The 20,555-nt window shown below is 46.4% G+C and overlaps 1 protein-coding gene across 1 annotated transcript in view; it reads right to left on the reverse strand.

The window, feature by feature from the left end:
• LOC124615623 overlaps window positions 1-20,555 on the reverse strand; it is a 459,371-nt gene that overhangs the window by 260,149 nt on the left and 178,667 nt on the right. The window lies entirely within an intron of this gene.

Consider the following 20,555-nt stretch of genomic DNA (forward strand, 5'->3'; position numbering starts at 1 on the left):
TCTCGCAGGAAACTGCAGCACGGTATAAAATCTGGCCGTAAGGAAATGGTATCGGTATCTGCAGACGAAGGCGTTATTAACTTCACAACTCGTAGCGCCGCGAAAGTAAACTTCACTCTCCAACCCGCACCAGACGCTGGTAGATTCCGTCGGTTAAGCAGCAACAACAACCGAAGCGAGATCCGTGGCCAGCTCGTTGCCTAACGTAACCGGCGCGAGCCGACCGTCAGCCAGCCATTTACCACTTGTTTGCGTGTCCGGAAGAGACAAGTCTCCCTGATTTGCGAAGCCATCGCAGGCCGCTAATCGAGCAGCGGTGTAAACATCCGGCTGGCAGGTACGCTAAGCTTCGCAAACGAAGAGGCGAAACAAGAAAGAAGTCAAGCAGGAGCACATTATAACCGTTATCTCTATCCATCTGCCAGTACCTGAATCTGATTTTCAAACCGAACTACAGACCACCAAACTTAGCGCTTCCAGTAAAGCCTTTAGCTCTGCCTCGATTCATAATTTTCTACGAAAACGGAAAATGCATAAAATTACATCATTTCTGTACGTTCTCCAACATGAAACAACCACTGGTTGGGGGAAAAAAATATTGCACCATTCCACATGTTGGCAAAATTTACGATATCTGCGACAAAAAGTTAAAGCCACGCAATTACAGATCTGTCTTCGACAACACCAACAGCATGTATAAATTTTTATTCAATAGTAAAGACAATCTGCAACTTTTCACACACAGAGCGGTGAGTATAAAATCGCTTACAAACACCATGGAAAAGTATATGTTGGTCAGTTAGGCAGACCCGTGGCAATTACATCATCTGACATGAGAGAAGTCAGAGATTAAGAAATACATATTCAACCTCTGTCGAACATATTTTAATAGAAAACTACATATACGATCTATATTGTGAACACTCAAATGTTCAAATGCGTGTGAAATCTTACGGGACTTAACTGCTAAGGTCATCAGTCCCTAAGCTTCCATGCTACTTAACCTAAATTATCCTAAGGACAAACACGCACACCCATGCCCGAGGGACAAAACGAACCTCCGACGGGACCAGCCCTTTCCGCACTGTCCGCAATGAAATCGCAACGGTATTTCAGCATCGACACTCCTCTTACGAAGTTTTACAGACTTTGCAGCACCACAGTAAACACAGTCCCTTCTTTCCTCGTCCGGCAGAACTCCATATCTGCGGGAAAAAGTCAAACAATTCTCTACGCTGCATATCCATAGAATTAGAGTTTTCCACGACAGAGAATCCGCCGAAGAAACGCCAGGAACACCAGACATTACTCGCGCTATCGGCAGAAACCGTCTGGGTTTTCCAGTCAAGTCACAAATAATTCGCGCGGGAATGTAATGTAGAGGAACCAAAGGAACGACGGGAAACGGATAAAAATGACGATCACAAATTCATAACGCCCGCCACGAAACTCGGATGATCGATTTACTATCGCACGTTCGAAATTTGATTGGACCCCGCGACTTCGATAGGCAACCATTCTTGGAAATTACCTTAATACACTACTGGCCATTAAAATTGCTACACCAAGAAGAAATGCAGATGATGAACGGGTATTCATTGGACAAATATATTATACTAGAAATGACATGTGATTACATTTTCACGCAATCTGGGTGCATAGATCCTGAGAAATCAGTACCCAGAACCACCACCTCTGGCCGTAATAACGGCATTGAACAATAGGTGACCGAGACCTGTAACCAATGGCACCGCATACCATCACGCCGGATGATACTCCAGTATGGCGATGACGAATACACGCTTCCAATGTGCGTTCACCGCGATGTCGCTAAACACGGATGCGACCGTCATGATGCTGTAAACAGAACCTGGTTTCATCCAAAAAAATGACGTTTTGCCATTCGTGCACCCAGGTTCGTCGTTGAGTACCCCATCGCTGGCGCTCCTGTCTGTGATGCAGCGCCATGGGTAACCGCAGCCACGGTCTCCGAGCTGACAGTCCGTGCTGCTGCAAACGTCGTCGAACTGTTCGTGCAGATGGTTGTCGTCTTGCAAACGTCCACATCTGTTGACTCAGGGATCGAGACGTAGCTGCACGATCCGTTACAGCCATGCGGATAAGATGCCTGTCATCTGGACTGCTAGTGATACGAGGCCGTTGGGATCCAGCACGGCGTTCCGCATTACCCTCCTGAACCCACCGATTCCATGTCCTGCTAACAGTCATTGGATCCCGACCAACGCGAGCAGCAATGTCACGATACGATAAACCGCAATCGCGATAGGCTACAATCCGACCTTTATCAAAGTCGGAAACGTGATGGTTCGGATTTCTCCTCCTTACGCGAGGCATCACAACAGCGTTGCACTAGGCAACGCCGGTCAACTGCTGTTTGTGTATGAGAAATCGGTTGGAAACTTTCCTCATCCCAGCACGTTGTAGGTGTCGCCACCGGCGCCAACCTTGTGTGAATGCTCTGAAAAGCTAATCATTTGCATATCACAGCATCTTCTTCCTGTCGGTTAAATTTCGCGTCTGTAGCAAGTCATCTTCGCGGTGTAGCAATTTTAATGGCCGGTAGTGTATTACTGCCGAATATTTTAAACAGAATCGTGCAGACTTTGAGACATGAGAAGCGGAGCGTAAAACTGGCCAGCAGAGCAGGTCCTGCCGCGCCTGCCGGTGTGCGAGCGGTGCCGCGTGCGGAGCGACGCCCACGTGGCGGAGGCCGACTTATCAGGTGCGGTTTACGAGGCGGCGGTGCCTCCTCAGACGGCCTGCCGCTGCCCACGCCGCCGTCAGAAAGGCAGGGCGCGGCTGGAGCGACGGCCAGGTGGCCGCGGTAGCTTGCATAAGCACGAGGCGGACGCTGCGCCGCAGATCCGCCGCCGATACGCCTGGGCGAGCGAGTGCGCGCGTAGCTCTGCGCCCGTACCTGCCTGGCTGCCGCCGGCGACTCCCCAGGTGACGACGGCGCACGGATGAAAGGGGAAAAACCAACAGGTTGGGACGTCCAGCGTGGCACGGTGGAGATCCGGCACCGCGTATTTATCTACTCATTTCCTAGCCGTCAGACTTCTCACTTCCTCTCCCTTGCCAACCTCTTCATATCGCAGGTACACTTTCACTCAACGTCCACTATTATACACTACTGACCATTAAAATTGCTACACCACGAGGACGACGTGCTACAGACGCGAAATTTAACCGACAGGAGGAAGATTCAACGATATCCAAATGATTAGCTTTTCAGAGAATTCACACAAGGTTGGCGCCTACAACGTGCTGACATGAGGAAAGTTTCCAACCGATTTCTCATACACAAACAGCAGTTGACCGGTGTTGCCTGGCGAAACGTTGTAATGCCTCGTGTAAGGAGGATAAATGCGTACCATCATGTTTACGACTTTGATAAAGGTCGGATTGTAGCCTATCGCGATTGCGGTTTATCGTATCGCGACATTGCTGCTCGCGTTGGTCGAGATCCAATGACTGTTAGCAGAATATGGAAGCGCTGGGTCCAGGAGGGTAATACGCAACGCCGTGCTGGATCCCAACGGCCTCGTATCACTAGCAGTCGAGATCACAGACATCTTATCCGCATGGCTGTTGCGGATCGTGCGGCCACGTCCCGATCCCTGAGTCAACAGATGGGCACGTTTGCAAGACAACAACCAGCTGCACGAAAAGTTCGACGACGTTTGCAGCAGCACGGACTATCAGGTCGGAGACCTTGGCTGCGGTTACCCTTGACGCTGTACCACAGACACGAGCGCCTGCGATGGTGTACTCAACGACGAACCTGGGTGCACGAATGGCAAAACGTCATTTTTTTCGTATCAATCCAGTTTCTGTTTACAGAATCATGACGGTCACATCCGTGTTTGGCGACATCGTGGTGAACGAACATTGGAAGCGTGTATTCGTGATCGCCATACTGGCGTATCACCCGGCGTGATCGTATTGGATGCCATTGGTTACACGTCTCGATCGCTTCTTGTTCGCATTGACGGCACTTTGAACAGTGGACGTTACATTTCAGATGTGTTACGACCCGTGGCCCTACCCTTCATTCTATCCCTGCGAAACCATACATTTCAGCAGGATAATGTACGACCGCATGTTGCAGGTCCTGTACGGGCCTTTCTGGATACAGAAAATGTTCGACTGCTGCCCTGACCAGCACATTCTCCAGATCTCTGACCAACTGAAAACGTCTGGTGAATGGTGGCCGAGCAACTGGCTCGTCACAATACGCCAGTCACTACTCTTGATGAACTGTGGTATCGTGTTGAAGCTGCATGGGCAGGTGTACCTGTACACGCCATCCAAGCTATGTTTGACTCAATGCCCAGACGTACCAAGGCCGTCATTACGGCCAGAGGTGGCTGTTCTGTGTACTGATTTCTCAGGATCTATGCACCCAAATTGCGTGAAAATGTAATCACATCTCAGTACTAGTATAATATATTTGTCCAATGAATACCCGTTTATCATCTGCATTTCTTCTTGGTGTAGCAATTATAATGGCCAGTAGTGTATGTTCTGTATATGTTACATATAGACTCTACAGGCTCTTTTCTTTCTCTCTTCACCTGAGCACTTGGATCTGTGGTTAGCAAACTACACTCGTACACGGAGGACGGTGGTTCAGATCTCCGTCCGGCCACCCAGATCTACGTTCTGCGTGATTTCCCCGATCAATGCCAGAACGGTTCCTTTGAAAGGTTGCGGCTCATTTCCTTCCCCTGTCCGAGCATGTGCTTCGTCTCTAATCGCACTCAACACTAATCTTTCTTCCTCTTTCTCTTCTTCTTCCTGTGACTCTCTCGCGCCTTCAGAAAATAAAATGGAACGGTATAATTTGCATCCAGGAAACAAGATAGCGTAACAGTTGACCATCAATGATTTACATCTGGCATTTGCACTAGCTCAAGTTCGACACACAACAATAAGTACAAAGGCAACGTTCTGACTGGCTCATTCATCATCGCCTAGCCCAAGCCACTGAGAAACTTAAAATTTGGGGAGCGTGTTAATGCTGTACTGTAGGCATCGTTTAAGAAGGGATTGTTCGAAATTTCGCTCCTAAGGGGGAGAAATAGAGAATGTAAATTAATAACAAAATATTTCGTTATGTTGAAAAGATTTAAAGATAAATCTATCAAAATTGTCATTTCACTTCCCGGTTAGGTATGAAGAAATATGTGTTGCGGGATGAAGGTTTCTATGCAAATATGACCACAAGAACGCAAAAGGCATGATTAACAAAAACCTTGGACTCGATCTACCACAATCGTTTTCTCGATCAGAAATCTAGTCGGGATAGACCATGCTTCTATGGCCTTATTGGCCGTTGTAAGTTTAGGTGTTGCAATTTGTGAACAACGTAAATACTCGAGGAACGAGAAAAAGGTGTGCAAACCATACAATCCATGCCCTCGAATCAACGGGCGCTAAGCTCGTACATTATAATACAGTTGACACATTAATCTTTCCTTTCGAAAAGGTGATCGCCTGACCTTACGCGATCAAAACACACACAATAACAGTATGCTTTGTTCCAACGTTCTTCGTAAAACGATGAAGAAGCAAATTAATTATCAAAACAATCTAGAAAAATAATGTAATAAATGTCAGTTCATTTAACTTTCTCCAAAGCATTATACTACAGGTGTACATCATATTCCGTAGCTCGTGGTCGTGCGGTAGCGTTCTCATTTCCCACGCCCGGGTTCCCGGGTTCGATTCCCGGCGGGGTCAGGGATTTTCTCTGCCTCGTGATGACTGGGTGTTGTGTGATGTCCTTAGGTTAGTTAGGTTTAAGTAGTTCTAAGTTCTAGGTGACTGATGACCATGGATGTTAAGTCCCATAGTGCTCAGAGCCATTTTTTGTACATCATAATTTTGCAGTTAATTAACATTGACACTGAAATAGTCACAGTAAGTGTTCATGTTGCAAGTCAATTCCGTATTATGAAATATGTAACGCAAGAAAAGAGAAATTTGTTAACAGCGAGTACAGATTTAAGTGTTAGGAAGTATTTTCTGAAAGTATTTGCATGGAGAGTTGGAATGTATGGAAGTGAAACGTGGACGATAAATAGTTTAGACAGGAACTGAATAGAAGCTTCCGAAATGTGGTGCTACAGAAGAATGCTGAAGATTAGATGGGTAGGTCACGTAACTAATGAGGAGGTACTGAACAGAATTGGGGAGAAAAGGAATTTGTGGCACAACTTGACTAGAGGAAGGGTTCGGTTGGTAGGATATGTTATGAGGCATCAAGGGATCACCAATTTAGTATTGGAGGGCAGAGTGGAGGGTAAAAATCGCAGAGGCAGACCAAATGATAAATACACTAAGCAGATTCAGAAGGTTGTAGTCTGCAGTAGCTACTTGGATATGAAGAAGCTTGCACAGGATATAGTTGCATGGAGAGTTGTATAAAACCAGTCTCTAGACAGAAGACCACAACAACAACGCAAGAGTTTAATATCCTGCAAGGATAAAAAAGAAGAAACATTGAAATACTTCTTAGTACAACTGGCAAAAAAAGCATAAAAAATAAAGACAACTTTGCTGTGTATCACTTTCTACTTCGACTGTTTTCGGAATGAAATCCCCCCCTAAGACAGGCATGATCTTAACGGCATTAGGAAACTGAGAATGCCTCTCGGTGCAAGATCTAACTGGATCAAAGTTTCAGATACTATGTGGCGCCGGCCGGAATGGCAGTGCGGTTCTAGGCGCTACAGTCTGGAACCGCGCAACCGCTACGGTCGCAGGTTCGAATCCTGCCTCGGGCATGGGTGTGTGTGATGTCCTTAAGTTAGTTAGGTTTACGTAGTTCTAAGTTCTTGGGGACTGATGACCACAGCAGTTAAGTCCCATAGTGCTCAGAGCCATTTGAACCATTTTTTTAATATGTGGCGTGCGTGATGTGTGCCGAACATCGACGTACAACAGCAAGGTGATCGAATAGCCTTATTCCCTACCCGAGAAGGGGTTCATCTCATCCCGTGGCCTGATATATTCCCGGCTAAAGGGAGACCACTTCAACGTTAACGGTAGTTTCGAAGCGGAGACGTTTAAGTCCTAATTACGAGAGAGCAGGTTTTTCCGCAGTAGACGCGCTGCGCATTTCTACAACGTGAATATTAAGTTTCATTTTACTAGAGAGTATTTGCATCAGTGTTAATGAATACATACTGGGTTACGGGCCGTAGTAAAACACGAACCGCGAGGTAGCGGTTCAGCATGGGAACGTCGAAGAACAAAAACTATTTCTATGCAGCCATTAAAATTGTGCTGTGAATGCAGCAACGTAAATAAGCCAACTTCCTAGTGGAGGCACCTACATGAAAAACAGACTCTCCTTTTTTTGGCAAATTCTAGCTTTATCCAAAACTTGGTAATCAGTGCACTCTGTACAAAGTGTAAACTTTACGTTGAGTTCACTACTAGTATGCATTTAACCTGAATTCATGAAGCGAATTCAGAATTCTCCATTTTCCATATCCCATATACCAAGATTAGTGACAGTGTTAACAAGTCACAGGGTAGCCGTCCTGTCCTGACCAAGAATTAGTTTCAGTCCCACCAATATGAAAAAGTATATAACTTTAAAATTTTCCACATAATTACTCTTTATTATTATATTAAGCAACGAATATGAGAAGATATTGGAAAAAAGGAAACAGTCAATTGTTTTAAGGAATTGGTTTGACTTTGGAACCACTAGGAAATACGGTTTTAACCACTCATCATTTCATGTGACTCATTTGAAAGCAAATTCGCATTTACCTTCGACGCAGTCTCACATCTCAACACTTCCATGAAATCATGGATCAAAATGTACAGATGTGTGTGAAATCTTATGGGACTTAACTGTTAAGGTCATCAGTCCCCAAGTTTACACACTACTTAACCTAAATTATCCTAAGGACAAACACACACACCCATGCCCGAGGGAGGACTCGAACCTCCCCCGGGACCAGGCGCACAGTCCATAACTGCAGCGCCTGAGACCGCTCGGCTAATCCCGCGCGGCGAAATCATGGTTCCTAAAACAAATTATAGCCCTGCATATCAAGCATAAATGGGCGTAAATTTTGTATCAAACCCATATACAGCCCCAGTGCTTTATTTTCGAAACCACTCATAACAGCAGTAGTACAAATTCAAATTTACGTTTTATATACACTTACTTTCACTGACAATGATCTCATCAATAAGGCAACTATAAAAGAAGAAGAAACGAAGAAAAAGCCGAGTGTTGCTTTGAACCCTATTCGTAGAAGTACCTCAGTGTACCACTAGGAGTCTCTGTCTTGCAACAGCATTGGTGGTTTCATGCAAATGGCAGTGGAACTAAAAAATATTAATAAAATTGTGGTTTCAGCTAAAGTTTTCCAAGTCTCTCGAAATGCTACTAGCCAGTAACGAAAAAAAAAAGCTATGAAGAACTTATTGACAAGTCCCAACTAGTGCCGTGTGTCTACTGATACCACTCTCGACAAAACTTAGGATTAGTTTCCCGATTATCTATAAGCTATTGGAATTTGCCATGATCCTTGACCGGCGGCAGGCACATTTTATTTTAAGAGGAGGGAGAGGGAGAGGAAGACATCAAAGAAGGATGAGCAGCTCGGAATGGGGGAGGATAGAGCAGAAAATTGTCCATGTTTTCTAAAGAGGAATCGTTCTAGCTTTACCTGCAGTGATTTCCCTAAACCACAAAAGTGATCAGCGACAGTAGCGTAGCGTTTCTCGGCGAGTATGTCGACCTAAGTCTGCTGCCAAATCTGGTTTCTGTTCGAAAACATGTGGTACCAGGCAAGGGTGAAGAGTAAAAATGTGTGAATAACGGTGTGCGTATGTACAATCCAAACGCAAACAAACTAATAATGCACAGGAGGAGGAGGAGATTACTGTTTAACGTCCCGTCGACAACGAGGTCATTAGAGACGGAGCACAAGTTCGGATTAGGGAAGGATGGGGAAGGAAATCGGCCGTGCCCTTTCTAAGGAACCATCCCGGCATTTGCCTGAAGCGATTTAGGGAAATCACGGAAAACCTAAATCAGGATGGCCGGACGCGGGATTGAACCGTCAATAATGCACAGGCAGGACGACAAACTTAAGTACTGGACATACACCACAACTTCTGTCGGGAAAGTATTTTCAAAATTAACAGCTCATGAAGCAACTTCTTTCGATTTCTTTGGAGGTGATGTGTAGCTAAACCATAAAAAGGTGCAAATGGAAACCGACCTGCAGAAATCCACTTTCACAATTAATCTAATTCCAGGGGAGTAATGAAAACAAAATAAAAACGCATATGTTAAAAATTTTAGGCCTAAAATAGAAAAAATAGCAACGGACTTTGTAAAATACTTTTACAGAAATAAATCGAGATCCCTAGAAGGAGAAACGCAAGTGTCGAAACATGTTTTGGTAGATACAAAAAGAGAAATACACAATGTTTCATAGACGACATAACAGAAAAAAAAATTTAATTCTCAAATACGAAAAATCGTTAACAGGAGCTTCCAGTCCCAGCAAGATGATCATTTGTCACTCTGTTGGGACTGTAGGAACAACATGCACACATTATGCTACAGGCTACACACCGTGCGACGAAAAATATGAGCTGTGCTAAATTATGCCGGCCGTAGTGGCCGTGCGGTTAAAGGCGCTGCAGTCTGGAACCGCAAGACCGCTACGGTCGCAGGTTCGAATCCTGCCTCGGGCATGGATGTTTGTGATGTCCTTAGCTTAATTAGGTTTAATTAATTCTAAGTTCTGGGGGACTAATGACCTCAGAAGTTGAGTCCCATAGTGCTCAGAGCCATTTTTTTGCTAAATTATACGGAAGCAGAAATTTGCGCATGGTGGTGGTGGGCTCCTTACCTACTGCTCCATGTAGGGCTCTACACTCTTCTTGACTGCAGCTGTTCATCCAGTACCCTTTGCAATGGATAGCTTTCTCAGCCTTTACTCTGATGTATATAGAGGTCGATAACGATTTCTGCACAAGATGCAATAGTCATTACAGTCGTGGAGCACCGAAAGGAATTTCCTTATTACGTTAACAATACAGAAAATATTAAAGAGCCTGTGTCCGATTCCAGCAAGAGGAACAAAAAATTAAGAAAGCATCTAGGTCAAGAAAAAAGTAGGTTAAGCTTGGATAGATTTTGAAAAGAGGAATTTGTGAGAGTGTATAATCTATTTCATACATGATAAGCACAAGAAAACTGAGATTTGCAGGTCAAATCATGAGGAAAATCGTCAACATTTTGACTAAGAAGATATGGATCAGAAACGGGAAAGAATTCCGTAAAAGATTTCAAGAAGTATTTCGATGCAAGTGGAGTAAGGAGAAAATTCCATCCATATATAGCAATGCAGGGTAGATCCATCATAGGAAAATTGTGGAAGATCATGGATGGATTGACACCTGGATCAAAATTAAGATCATAAAAGGAGAGAGAAATAGGTGGAGCGAGAGTTTGAAGAGGTTTTAGGGAGAAAAAAGAGACGTACTGAACAGGTCACGCACGATCCAAAAGGGTTGAAACGATTCAAATCAATGAAGTAGTTTCTAAATTTATTATGTACTCCACAGTACATCTACACTTGTGACTAAGGAAGGTGAATATTATTGCCTTATTCTGAATGTAAAACACTAAATCATTCATGGACAAACCCCCGATTCAAAGTTTAATCCGAAATTTGTCATTTTTTTCATGTTCAAAATATTATAGGAAGGGGAATTTGCATTACGTGTCAGCAATTCTGAGATTTTTTTTCCTGACAATTGTTGTTTCACCTCCGACAATTATTTGTATACCAGAAATCCCTAAGTTCCAACATAGCGCAGATTCGAAGATTTGCTATACACTCCTCCATAACTGGGTGTGTTAGTCTGTTCTCTGAGGAAGGCAAGCACAATCCACTTCTAATAGAATCGTGCCCAATACATCACTGTGGTTCAAGAATAATTTCTTTTCAGTCTGCAGCGGAGTGTGCGCCGATATAAAACTTCCTTTAGCACTCCGTCTTCAGGCCGCCGTGTCATCCTCCGAGGAGGATGCGGATAGGAGGGGCGTGTGGTCAGCACACCGCTCTCCCGGTCGTTATGTGGTATTCTTGACCGAAGCCGCAACTATTCGGTCGAGTAGCTCCTCAATTGGCATCACGAGGCTGAGTGCACCCCGAAAAATGGCAACAGCGCATGGCGGCTGGATGGTCACCCATCCAAGTGCTGGCCACGCCCAACAGCGCTTAACTTCGGCGATCTCACGGGAACCGGTGTATCCACTGCGGCAAAACCTTTGCCGTATAAAACTTCCTTGCAAATTTAAACTTTAAGCCCCACCGGTACTCGAATCCGGGACCTTTGCCTTTCCTGGTAAATTATTCCATCGAGTGTGCTACCAAGCACGAGTTATCCCTTCCCACTGCTTTACTTGCACCAATCCTCATCTATCTTCTATACTTCGCAGACGTTCACTTGTGAAACTTGCAAGACTAGCAGTCCTCAAAGAAAGGATATTTCGGAGACACGGCTTAGCCACATCCTGGGGGACTGTTTCCAGAATGAACTTCTTCACTATGAAGGGGAGTGTGTGGATTCAGTTTTAATCCGTCAGGAAGTTTCAACCACTGTGGTATTCAAACCAACTTCCCCGTTGAGGACAACTTTACTGACCGAGCCTCGGAAAAGCAAACGGATACTTATTGTGTACATAGTTCCGCGTAGTCAGCGCGTACACAACTTTCCCACTAGAGCGCGCCCAGCTAAGCACAACAGCGCAGGCGCAGCGCTCGTCCGTCTCCGCACTACGAGATGGCGCTGTCTTAGAGACAGACCAAATTCTGCTGCGCCGATCCGCGTATTAATATGTAACGCAGCCAGTAAGATTGCTTCTAACGTAGAACCTTTTCTCCTCGCGGATCACACTCGCGAAGTGATACCTGAACGCTCGAGGTATTATAACGAGTGTACAGCCCTCCGATTAGTCAGTCTGCATTTGTCTGCACCAGTCCGTACTAGTCTGCATTTGTCTGTACCAGTCTATAGTCAAGTTTCAGTCTGCGCCTAATAAGATTATCATATTCCTGTACATAGCCATGAAGAGAAATGTATAGACACTTTGTCAAGTATCACAGATATGTGAGAATAAGATTAACGTACCAAGACCAAAGGAACTTCAGATTGTCAATTGAAAATAGCATCCAGAATCAAGTTAAGTAAGGTTTATGATTGTTATTATTTTAATAAATATGTGTGAAAATTAATCAAGTTCTGTTTAAAGTCGGTCACGGTCAATCTGCTACTCTAAGCTTGCAAGTGGCATTTCTATCATCTGACCTAACGGCAGAAAATAAACACGCCACAATAAGACCATGAGACGTATTGCTGACACTCGCCTACTTCGCTAGAGCGACAAGTCAAATAATCTGATGGTGTGTGTACCGAAGGTCTTACAGTACGCACACCACAGTACTCTACTAAACTGCACAAATGAATGCTGACATGTGAACTTGCAGATCGTTAAAAACATTTCATCGAGGACCAAACTCAGTTTAGCTTGATAACGAGGTCTGGTGACGATTCATACAGGAAATATGTGTACGTGTACACCTTGACAGGGTTGGAATGATGTCAGGGACTGCCCACTGTGGGCTAGGTTACCGAGATTAGCTTCTAAGTTGTGGATAATCACGAGGCCCGTCATGCACGCTGGCGCAGCAGTGAGAACGGGTACCAGCTGGGACACGGGCCGAGGTCTCCCATTTAAATGTGGGAACGCCGCAGCCGGGAGGGCAGGCGGGGTCTTTTTAAACACACGGACTGGGGGATCCGGAATGCGGGCGCTCGGCCATGGGCATGAGGGGGTGAGACACTGGGGGGGAGGGGAGGGGAGGGGGAGGGGGAGGGGGCGGATGTGGACCGGTGTGCGCTCTGATGCCCTCCGGGCTGTGCGGAGGCGGCTGGGTCCGGAGATCCGCAGTCAGTTGCTGCGTCTACATGCAACACAACTTGCAGGAGGCGGGAGTCTAAGTCTGGAAGATGATTTTCACTGTCGTGATCGCACGTTGCCCTGTACACATTTTGCTAACCCGATGAAATATACACTACTGGCCATTAAAATTGCTACACCAAGAAGAAATGCAGATGATAAACGGGTATTCATTAGACAAATATACTATACTAGAACTGACATGTGATTACATTTTCACGCAATTTGGGTGCACATATCCTGAGAAATCAGTACCCAGAATAACCAACTCCGGCCGTAATAACGGGGTTGATACGCCTGGGCATTGAGTCAAACAGAGCTTGGATGGCGTGTACAGGTACAGCTGCCCATGCAGCTTCAACACGATACCACAGTTCATCAAGAGTAGTGACTGGCATATTGTGACGAGCCAGTTGCTCCGCCACCATTGACCAGACGTTTCCAGTTCGTGAGAGATCTGGGAATGTGCTGGCCAGGGCAGCAGTCGAACATTTTCTGTATCCAGAAAGACCCGTACAGTACCTGCAACATGCGGTCGTGCATTATCCTGCTTAAATGTAGCGTTTCGCAAGAATCGAATGAAGCGTAGTGCCACGGGTCGTAACACAACTGAAATGAACGTCGACTTTTCAAAGTGCCGTCAATGCCAACAAGAGGTGACCGAGACGTGTAACCAATGGCACCCCATACCATCACGCCAGGTGATACACCAGTGTGGCAATGACAAATACACGCTTCCAATGTGCGTTCACCGCGATGTCGCCAAACACGGATGCGACCATCATGCTGTAAACAGAACCTGGACTCATCCGAAAAAATGACGTTTTGCCATTCGTGCACCCAGATTCGTCGTTGAGTACACCATCGCAGGCGTTCCTGTCTGTGATGCTGCTCAAGGGTAACTACAGCCATGGTCTTTGAGCTGGTAATCCATGCTGCTGCAAACGTCGTCGAACTGTTGTTGGAGATGGTTGTTGTCTTGCAAACGTCCACATCTGTTGTCTCAGGGATCGAGACGTGGCTGCACGATCCGTTACAGCCATGCGGATAAGATGCCTGTCATCTCGACTGCTAGTGATACGAGGCCGTTGGTATCCAGCACGGCGTTCCGTATTACCCTCCTGAACCCACCGATTCCATATTCTGCTAACAGTCATTGGATCTCGACCAATGCGAGCAGCAATGTCACGATACGATAAACCGCAATGGCAATAGGCTACAATCCGACCTTTATCAAAGTCGGAAACGTGATGGTACGCATTTCTCCTCCTTACACGAGGCATCAGAACAACGTTTCACCGGGCAACGCCGGTCAACTGCTGTTTGTGTATGAGAAATCGGTTGGAAACTTTCCTCATGTCAGCACGTTGTAGGTGTCGCCACCGGCGCCAATCTTGTGTGAATGCTCTGAAAAGCTAATAATTTGCATATCACAGCATCTTCTCCCTGTCGGTTAAATTTCGCGTCCGTAGCACGTCATCTTCGTGGTGTAGCAATTTTAATGCCCAGCAGTGTAGTTTATCCGCAACTACTCGAATTCTCCCGAGCGAGGTGGCGCAGCTGTTAGCACAATGGACTCCCATCACTGATACAGGTTTTCCGCGACTTCTCTGAATCGCTACAGGCAAATGCCGGGATGCTTCCTTTGAACGAACACGGCTGACTCCCTTACCCAACCTTCCCTAATCCGCTGGGACCGATGACCTCGCTGTTTGGTCCCCTTCTCCAAATCAACCAACCAACCTCCTCTTCCGTACATCAACATCTTACTCATAATAGTAGCAGGAACAGGTTTTACAATCCTTTTCGTAGAGTTAAATGTTAATGACAACCACAAAAGTATAGTTTTCGTAAACAGATGCATGGCTTTCTTTAAAGTACTTATTTGCAAAGATGGTATCTGATCTTTCGGACGTGTCCGAAAGAACAGATACCATCTTAGTAAATATGTAGTTAAGCCTCACCGGCCACTTGACCATCTTCTCCTTCTGAGCGAATGCACAAACAGTGCCCGAACTCTTACGGGAATCGGCAACGCGCCGCGAGTAATGAGTATAATGGGCGGGGGCACTACGAATGTAGTGCGGGACAATACGTAGAGAATGTGGGTTTCGCGGGAGGCGTGCCAGAGATGAATCCCTACAGTCGCGCTATCCTGTGTGTCCTCGGCGGCTCAGATGGATAGAGCGTCTGCCATGTAAGCAGGAGATCCCGGGTTCGAGTCCCGGTCGGGGCACACATTTTCATCTGTCCCCGTTGACGTATGTCAACGCCTGTAAGCTGCTAAGGTTGTTCATTTCATTGTAATTTCTTTAAAGTCACAGCTATTTAGCGACACCGCTGTTAATCCTTCGTCAAAATCTAGTGGCCGCTCGTTTACATCATCATCAGTTTCACACGTGCTCAAAACAGTCTGGATTTTAAGTAAATATGGATATCTGTTCCGCGTCACATCATTAGATCTACTGTATATCTTACAGTTTGGAGATAGTAACGAATGACATATGTAGTCTCTCTGTGCAAGACTTTCGCCTTTTTTTCGAATATTGTTCTACTTGTTGCTGTACTATGTCTATTTGAGTTACTCTTTCGGAATGGTATTCCCCTGATGATTACACGTCTAAGGCGCTGCAGTCATGGACTCTGCGGCTGGTCCCGGCGGAGGTTCGAGTCCTCCCTCGGGCATGGGCGTGAGTGTGTTTGTCCTTAGGATAATTTAGGTTAAGTAGTGTGTAAGCTTAGGGACTGATGACCTTAGCAATTAAGTCCCATAAGATTTCACACACATTTGAACAATTTTTATTTGATTACACGTCCTATATATACCGTCCGCCGAAAGAAGACCCAGCACTGATTTTATTCGTGGCGTTTAAGTGGCGTCAGAGTTGACTAACAAGTGTAAGTGTGTGTAAGTGTGTGTAAGCTTAGGGACTGATGACCTTAGCAATTAAGTCCCATAAGATTTCACACACATTTGAACAATTTTTATTTGATTACACGTCCTATATATACCGTCCGCCGAAAGAAGACCCAGCACTGATTTTATTCGTGGCGTTTAAGTGGCGTCAGAGTTGACTAACAAGTGTAAACAACAGGTATGCGTTCGATCAGCCAGTTGTGAGCAGCCAGCGTTAAGTAGTGTATCCGAAATCGCAATGGAGTAACATCTCTAAATCAGGCGTTCAAGATATTCCCCAGAATGAGTTGAAGAAGACAAAAGTGTATGGAAAGTTGTTCTCCAGCACCTTAACTTCCGATCAAAAACAACGCTGCGACTTGACTGAAATGAAACGTGGAAATTCTTTTCTGCGTTAAATAATCGCGGGTGGCGTATCTTTGTGTTACCAATACGATCGTGCCATAAAAGGGCACAGTGCAGAAATTAACATACGGAGTCAACGCTTTGTTGACATAACTTACATAATTTTATTTCTTGATAATACGTATCACTGTGATCACAGCTGCTGTTCTCAGAATCTTTGCAGAGGTTGTTGTATCGCTCGCGATCAACTGAGAATAACAGACGAAAAAGATCACGATTTCATAGCAGATAGAACGCTCAGAAAAAAAATCTGAAATATTACTGACCATTATCTTGCCCACAGTGTTTTATGTACCGACGCATTTGCGCGTCCACCATACAAAATTAAAGTGTAACAAGGGAACTTGATTCGGGAGTATGACATCAATCGCTTTCGGAATGTGTATGGTTATGAGTATTCATGAGCATAACTTCTGGATCCAGCACACCTGAGTTTCGACGCACGTAAAACCTGTCATTACGGTGTCGTCTTGTAAGTCAGGATTATGCAAATGCTGTCTGCATACTCCATGTCTGAGCGTAAGACACGGGCAAATTTTTAAATTCATGCATTACTGAGCAGATTTTCCACACCGATGCAAGAACGGATTACGAGCTCTGTTGAGGAAACTGTCTCTCATGCGCTTTCCTAGCAGAAATAACAAGTATTGAGATCGTCCACGAAGGTATCGTGAATATTAGTTACAATCTTTAGTAGTGATTTGGGCCATTAAATCTGGCGATTTTGCCAAACATAAGTTTTATAACTGTCAAATGCTAAACCTAGTTTGCCTTTTTTTTGTTGAGTCATAAGCGAGGTTTAGTTATTCCAATGTAAGATGTCTGCCGGTGAAAATCTGACAAGCTCGGCATTTACCTTAAGTGATTTAGAGAAACAATGGGAAATCGTCGGACGAGGATCCAAACCGCCATCCTCCGGTATGCTAGTCTAATGTCTCAGCAGTGTACCCCTATGGGACTGATGGTCTCTCTGTTCGAGCCACTCTCCCAAATCATCCAACAAACCAACCAACCAACCAGAATCCACCAGCTATACTCCTCAAATCACGCAAACCAGCATCGTTCGAGCTTCCCATCAGAGACCCGTTTTCGAGGTCACCGAGTAGTGGAAAAAACGCAGGAATGAACATCCATCACTGAATGCCCACTTGACTCAAAACCCAGCCAAGAAGGCTGCAGTGATTTAACTTCTCCATCACAAATCACTGAGACTGAACAGTATCGACGTCATGGCGGCCATCTTGGACGACAGCGCCCTCTGTTGGTGGCACTGTGTACTAGGTCAGTTTGAGTCCGGAGCTCATGGTGAACAAACTGTTTGCCGCCATCTTGGATTACGGTACTTACGTCATCAGCGTTAAAAGCAATATGTGGCGACAACTTGAAGAGAAGACGTACTGTAAAAGGACTAGATGAGACTTACATACAGTAAGTCATATTGTGGAAAAATTTTCTCCCACATGCATCTGAAGGCGACCTGATAGAGGTACATGAAGTAACAAGAGTGCTGCTGAATGGTTGTCAGATTTAAACAATGGTCTGTTAAGACTGTGTCTTTGGCTGTAGGCATATAGGATACACTAAGAAAATAGGACGCAGGACGAAGGTCATATCGGAATGGGACGGAAGTCAGCAGATGTGACGTACACGTACAGGCAAAGAAATGAAATATTTCAGGAAAATTGGATGATTTATTCAAGAAAGAGAGCTTCACAAATTGAGCAAGTCAATAATGCATGCGTCCATGTCTGGCCCATTTCCAAGCTGTTATTCAGCTTGCCATTCGCTAGAATTGTTAGATGTCCTCCTGAGGTATATTGTGGCAAATTCCGTCCAATTTATGTGTTGACTCGTGAAAATTCCAAGCTCGTTGGAGGGCTCTGCCCATACTACTCCAAACGATCTCAGTTGGGAACCTCACAAGCGAAGGTAGGCTTTGGGAGACTCGTGGACAAGAAGTAGAAACTGTCGCATTTTCTTGCTGAAATAAAAGCCTGGGATGGCTTGCTATGAAGGGGGATACAGCGGGATGTAGAATACCGTCTACAAACCACTGTGCCGTAATTGTGTCATGGATGAAACCAAAGGGACCCTGCAGTGATAATAAATGACCCCAGACCATCATTCGTGGTAGTCGGGCTGTATGCCAGGTGACAGCCAGGATGGCATCGCACCACTGTTTGGGGCGTCGTCAGACACGTCTTCGATCTGGAATCTCATTGACTGGAGTAGAGCTGTTACAGTGATATGTCTTGCTTTGAACTGAGACCCGATGACCAGCAAAGATGTGTCTGGAGTTTCTCTGGACAGTGGCGGCATACCAAAGTGACTGTCGCCCGCCATTCGGCCGACATCCAGGAGTAGTGGTCTGGGGTGCCATTTCATGTCGCCCGCCATTCAGCCTGACATCCAGGAGTAGTGGTCTGGGGTGCCATTTCATATCGCCCGCCATTCGGCCGACATCCAGGAGTAGTGGTCTGGGGTGCCATTTCATATCGCCCGCCATTCAGCCTGACATCCAGGAGTAGTGGTCTGGGGTGCCATTTCATGTCACCCTCCATTCGGCCCAACATCCAGGAGTAGTGGTCTGGGGTGCCATTTCCTATCGCCCACCATTCAGCCCAACATCCAGGAGTAGTGGTCTGGGGTGCCATTTCATATCGCCTGCCATTCAGCCTGACATCCAGGAGTAGTGGTCTGGGGTGCCATTTCATGTCACCCTCCTTTCGGCCCAACATCCAGGAGTAGTGGTCTGGGGTGCCATTTCCTGTCGCTCACCATTCGGCCCAATATCCAGGAGTAGTGGTCTGGGGTGCCATTTCATATCGCCTGCCATTCAGCCTGACATCCAGGAGTAGTGGTCTGGGGTGCCATTTCATGTCGCCCTCCATTCGGCCCGACATCCAGGAGTAGTGGTCTGGGGTGCCATTTCCTATCGCCCACCATTCAGCCCAACATCCAGGAGTAGTGGTCTGGGGTGCCATTTCATATCGCCTGCCATTCAGCCTGACATCCAGGAGTAGTGGTCTGGGGTGCCATTTCATGTCGCCCTCCATTCGGCCCGACATCCAGGAGTAGTGGTCTGGGGTGCCATTTCCTATCGCCCACCATTCAGCCCAACATCCAGGAGTAGTGGTCTGGGGTGCCATTTCATATCGCCTGCCATTCAGCCTGACATCCAGGAGTAGTGGTCTGGGGTGCCATTTCATGTCACCCTCCTTTCGGCCCGACATCCAGGAGTAGTGGTCTGGGGTGCCATTTCCTGTCGCTCACCATTCGGCCCAATATCCAGGAGTAGTGGTCTGGGGTGCCATTTCATATCGCCTGCCATTCAGCCTGACATCCAGGAGTAGTGGTCTGGGGTGCCATTTCATGTCGCCCTCCATTCGGCCCGACATCCAGGAGTAGTGGTCTGGGGTGCCATTTCCTATCGCCCACCATTCGGCCCAACATCCAGGAGTAGTGGTCTGAGGTGCCATTTCATATCGCCTGCCATTCAGCCTGACATCCAGGAGTAGTGGTCTGGGGTGCCATTTCATGTCGCCCTCCATTCGGCCCGACATCCAGGAGTAGTGGTCTGGGGTGCCATTTCGTATCGCCTGCCATTCAGCCTGACATCCAGGAGTAGTGGTCTGGGGTGTCATTTCATGTCGCCCTCCATTCAGCCCGACATCCAGGAGTAGTGGTCTGGGGTGCCATTTCCTGTCGCCCACCATTCGGCCCAATATCCAGGAGTAGTGGTCTGGGGTGCCATTTCATGTCGCCCTCCATTCGGCCCGACATCCAGGAGTAGTGGTCTGAGGTGCCACTTCCTGTCGCCCGTCATTCGGCCCGACATACAGGAGTAGTGGTCTGGGGTGCCATTTCCTGTCGCCCACAATTCGGCCCAATATCCAGGAGTAGTGGTCTGGGGTGCCATTTCATATCGCCTGCCATTCAGCCTGACATCCAGGAGTAGTGGTCTGGGGTGCCATTTCATGTCGCCCTCCATAAGGCCCGACATCCAGGAGTAGTGGTCTGGGGTGCCATTTCGTATCGCCTGCCATTCAGCCTGACATCCAGGAGTAGTGGTCTGGGGTGTCATTTCATGTCACCCGCCATTCGGCCCTACATCCAGGAGTAGTGGTCTGGGGTGCCATTTCCTGTCGCCCACCATTCGGCCCGACATCCAGGAGTAGTGGTCTGGGCTGCCATTTC

The sequence above is a fragment of the Schistocerca americana genome, chromosome 5 (genome assembly GCF_021461395.2).
Source record: "Schistocerca americana isolate TAMUIC-IGC-003095 chromosome 5, iqSchAmer2.1, whole genome shotgun sequence".
Classification (NCBI taxonomy): domain Eukaryota; kingdom Metazoa; phylum Arthropoda; class Insecta; order Orthoptera; family Acrididae; genus Schistocerca; species Schistocerca americana.